We start from the raw sequence: 5,471 nt of genomic DNA, 5'->3' as shown, positions 1-5,471 counted from the left end.
TGTAGAGTCTCGGACTTGCATCCTCCCACAGTCTTCCTTGAATTGTTTTTTTGCCTTGAGCATCAAATGTTCTCTCACTTCTTCAAAAACAGCTGAAACAACAGTCTTTAAGGTTAAATACTAAACTGGGGATCTCATCCAGAGCAGGAACTTGCTTTAAAGCATGTTTTCTGACCATCCCCATTTGCCACACACCAGTTCATGTTGCAGTGTGGGAGCTGAGTTTCTTTGAGAAGAAACAAAACATAAGGGTGTGCAGGTCTGTCCCATGCACTCAAACTGGCTCATGGGCATGCAGTCCACAAGATCACACTGCAGCTAGTCCAGAGAAGACTCCCATGTATAGAACATATGTGTGGGCACTGGCTCCTTAATACCAACTACTTTGCTCTGTAGATCTGTTCCTACCGTGCTGCAGAGTTTGCAGATGTATACATAACCTGTCCTTTCAAAAGAGCTGATTTTTCACAGTCATTGGAGACCAGTGTTTATCGCTGCAATATTTGTGAACTATCTGTCCACAAATGATCCTACCGCATCAGATCAGTGTTTGGTTACAAGCCTTAGCCTTCTAGCTGATTGTTTTCTTCCTGACACTGATTTCTTGTCCAAGCACATTCATGGACTTCTGTGGGGAATTCTCTTAACATCTTATAAATGAGATCAGAAGTGAGATCTAGATTAAAATATAGTTTTTAATTTGTGAAATGCCATGGCCATATTCTGCACATTGTAAATGCTCGCTCTGGGAAGCATACTGCTACTGGTTTAAATACAAATCAGTTGCTTTGCTAGTACAAGGTCTGTAATGCAGAGTTAGCTTTGTATTCTTATGGAGATGGCCAGGTTATTATTGTGGAAACTAGGTATATTAACTTGACTTAAAATATGTTCCCTCTAGGGCAGTTGTTTTTATAATCCTGGGTTTTAAAACATTTCAAAATACATTTGCATTCAAGAAAAAAAAATGTATTTTAACAACATAATGGTTGATGACCTGCTAGTTGTAAAGAATGGCTTTCATGGTTAGCTACAAAGTCCTCAGAAGCCATGGTAGGGATACAGGGTTTACAACCCATTAAGTCTCCCCTTTATTTCATTTATATATTTTATTCATTTTATTTGAAAACTTCACTTTCAAAAGTGGCAAGGAAGAATGGAAAACAGTCATCAATGTGGAGGTGACTTTCCACTTCCTTCTCTCTCAGGTAGTTGTTAACAGTAATTTACAGTTACTCAGTTACATTTAGAAGGCTGTGATCTTTCTACCTGAAGTAATAAAAATGATTGTGTAGGTGCTATTAATTTAGTTGCATGCCGTAAAGGCTAACAAATTGTACTATGCTCAAAGAATATTGCCAAAGTATTTATTAAAAAGCATATGATATTGAAAGAAATTCCACTTCCCTTGGACTTCCTTTCCTCTATGGAAAAATCTGTGGTTGCACTAGGCGTATTCATTGGTTAGCTGAGCTGTAAGACAAGACCTGAGAAGTGTTGTACTTTCATGAATAAAGGGGAGAAAATCTATGCACACGTGGATATTCTGGTGCATGCACACATAGTTTCTTCTTTGACTTGCTTTTCACCACTTAGGCATGATTCTACTTTAAGCAACTCCGGAAACCTGGATGCTTATGGAGACAGTGCGATTTTTGCCCTATATTTCAGTGGACCTTTTCTGCAGTGTAGCTAGCTGTTTCCATGCAATTCAAACTGGAGTAAGGCCCTTACACTTACAAAAAATATCAGGTCTTTTTTAAAAGTCAAGCCATACCATGAAATCAAACCATTTTCCAATGAATAGTTAATGAAGATGAAGAATGTAACTGACTTGTATTTTATTGCTGTTTATGACAGATCTCAAAAATGAACAAAGGTGGGAAGTTACTTGGACTTTGAAGTTGGGTGAAGATCAGCAGTCTTAATGATCAGAGTAGCCAAATACTAAATAGCTAAATAGAAATCAGAAATTACCGCAGGGTCATGATTAGGAACTTATTTCTATTTGACATTGACGTCTATTTGACATTTTCATAGGTGAAGAGGCAACAAAATCAACTTGTTGAAATTTGCCAAGAGTGCCATATGGAATCTCTTGGGGCTTCACATATGTGATAGAAATCTCAGAGTGAAACAGCAGGCAAAGGAAAAGTCACTGCTTGTTACCTTTACATATTTATTAGTAGTACTTTCAGAGAAAATCAGAGTGCTATGCTGGCAAATGCCACATGATTGGTGGGCAGTATTCAGTATTATTTTGGTCATCCTTTTCTCCAGTTGTTGAAAAGCTGAAAAAGCTAAATATTCTGATGTGCCCGTTAAAGATCCTTTTTTAGGTGCCCCAAGAGCTGCATTCCAGGTGGAGTCTTCATTTCAGGCTGTTACTGAACATCATGTACTGTAACTGGAACTAGTCTTAGTGGCTTGGCCTGAGACTGACAGAGTGAAAACGCTGTAGCATCTTTTTATATAGAATATTCATTTTTCAGGACTTAGGGCATGTGCCTCCAAGAATTTGTTTGTGTTCTACCAAAGCAAAAACATACATTCCAAATGGAAGATGTTGCCTGCTAATTTCTGAACCTCTCCTACATAGTTCTTGAGGGTAAAGCTCCTTTGAAGAGGAACAGGAGATGGCAAAGAAAGGCTCTGGTTCTCTGCACGTTCTCAGCCAGTCCATTTCCAAAAATTGCCCAAGCATTTAGATCTGCAGTGATTGGCTTTGTGATTCCCTGCTGTATGGTGGGATATGGAAACCCAGGGCTTCACGATGCTGTTCTCCCTGCAGACTGACCACAACTGGAGAGCGCTACATTCTCAGCGAAAGACCCAACTACCCTTTCTAGAGCAAGATTGTTGTCTTATACTATACCCAGAAGCAGCAAAACCCAGGCTCTAGGTGAAAGATGCCCAAGCAGCTATGCAGAGGAGCCACAGTGACCAAAGTTAAGGTTCTGACTCAGATACTTCCTAGCATGCAGTGGCTCTAACTACAAAGTTAATGCTCTTTACTTGGAAAGTGCCTGTCACTGCACTGGGAGCTGCAAATTTTTCTCTTTTGCTTTGTAGGGCAGCTGTGTGTATCCTAATCAAGGCCAAAGGCAGACTTGAACAGGCTTCTCCAAATATATTGGCATAGTCCTACTTGAAGGCTTTTCTGCCGATGGGCAGAAGAATATACTAAGAATTCAACTGATTTTGTTGTGGCAGCCTAAATCCTCCATTGATCTACGTTGAACTACTATCCCTAATTTGAGATAACAAATAGCAAACTGATCATAAGCAAATAATGAACAGAAAGAAAATCTGAATTAACTGGAGAAGCTGTGAAATATTCACTCAGTTCTAAATAACATTTGGTTTCCATCCAGAGAAGGAATGATTTATTTCACTGAGCAGGTAAAATAGAATAAATGACAAGACCCTAATGCACTAAATCAAATGAGAAAATAAAAACTGCGATAGCTGTGACCTTTGGAGAAACATTCAATTTTGTTTGTCACTATTTGGAAATAATGCAACGTATGTAACAGGAGGTAGGAGCCAGGCAGGAGAAATGTCATTGGGTTTCGTTATTACCTGTTATTACCTGTGGAATGAAAGTTATTTAACAGCTCCCACACATTCTAATGGATTGCTTGTTTTCTCTGAGCATTCAGAGAGCTTTTGTATGTGGGATCATGAAAGGGTGCATTTCTCCAACCTCCACTTGAACACTAGTCACTGTCATACAGCTTTGGTGTTGCCATAATGCATGAACATATCTTCAGGTATTTTCCTGAAGATTCCTGAGCCTCTAATGTGCTGATGAGATACCCTTATAAGTTGTTGTTGTTGCTTGTTTCTTCTGCTGTAGATCAAAAAGATGACTTGCACACAGGTAAGCTCCTTACAATATACCTAATGTGCTTCCAAAACAGTGGCAAGCAGCAAACCTTTTTTTTATTTGACTGTCACTCTGCATGTTCAATATGTGGAAATTTTCACAATCTTTACTCACAGGCCTGATTAAAAGAAAAGCCCTCCCCAAAACAACCCCTTGCTACCTTGTGATCCATTTTCAGATACTCATATACCTTTAAGGAGGGGAGCATGCTGTCTGTTGACATGCAAAACCAAGTTCCAAAGAAGTGACCTGCTGTGTCTGCGAATTTCTATTCCAAGTAGCCCTTAAATTAGAGTTAACTTGAGATTTTGAGCCTGTCTACTCATTTACACATCAATATCCTAATGGACCTCCTTAGCAGTGCTGATGTCCTGGTTTTACTTTTAGGATAAGGTGGTTAGCTTTGATATTTACTGATACGCGCACATTAGAAAGCTGGATGTGATTCTGGAAGAAGTTCTAGGCATGTTTTGGCCAACTGTACTGAGTGTATGTTAGTGATGCTGGTTAAACCTATAACCTGGAAAGCACTCGTTGCATTCACTCTCCTAGGAATGGACGTGCTTTGGACAGTGAGAGGCGACACCAGCATCAGCGTTACTTTACTACTGGAATCTCATCTATGCTGGAACTTCTGTCAACTTCTGCATCAGCCAAAATCTCAGCTCTTCCCTTCCCCACTCTGGCCCTAACTCTCCTGGCAGAACCCTTTTGTACAAAGGTAGGCTTGCTGTATTGAAGACATAACTAAAAAGAAATGTCTGGGGTGCACAGTTCCACTAAGTTATCAAAGAGAAGGTTAAGAACAACTCTGGTAATAATTGAGACATAAGGAGAATATATCCAAGATGAGCAGATCCTTTGACCCAGTAGACAAACAAGTTCCAACTGAGTTCCAGTGTTGAAAACAGAAGTTGGAAAAATTCAAATGAGAGAAATAAAATGCTGTTTGGTAAAAGTGGCAACAATTAATCATCGAAGAATTCATGAGAAAGAGTGGTAAATCCATCCTTGTGAATGCTTTCAAGAAACATTCTAGCTCAACCATCTGATTATTGGGTTTTGTAGTCAGGATCACAACAGTGAGTAGCAGCATGCTTGGATCTTTGCGTATTCTTTATGTCCAATGTTAAGCCGGATCAGGCCTTGCAAAGATAGAGTTGTTTCTATTCAATGCATCTTTTCTCTTTGTGTTGTTAGTTTTTTATATTAATAATTTGTGTTCTAATGCCTGCCAGTGGTAACTAGACGTGAGATATAGGTACATTCCTGATGAGTTTTGGCATTTACTGCTGTTTTGTTGAGCTGTGCATAAGATATTTCGAGATGTGTCTTCTCAATGGTGTCAAGCACTGGAGTTCTTATTGGCTTGAATTATATTCCCTGCTGTGTCTGCAGCTCTTCCCTTCTCCCTGTTTAGACTCAACGGTTCTTGTAGAATATATCCTTCTTAGAGAAGAAATTTTAAAAATTCAAAGTTTGCACATTATTGAAATGTGGCTGTTCATACAGATGCTGTAATTTATTTCCTGCCTGAATAAATATTCATATAGTTGCAGTGGAACAGTTCATGTGAAATAGT

This window comes from Tinamus guttatus, unplaced genomic scaffold, assembly GCF_059628265.1.
Source record: "Tinamus guttatus ecotype Peru unplaced genomic scaffold, ASM5962826v1 Tinamus_guttatus_pri_ptg000843l, whole genome shotgun sequence".
NCBI lineage: Eukaryota > Metazoa > Chordata > Aves > Tinamiformes > Tinamidae > Tinamus > Tinamus guttatus.
Note: the sequence above shows the minus strand (reverse complement) of the source record.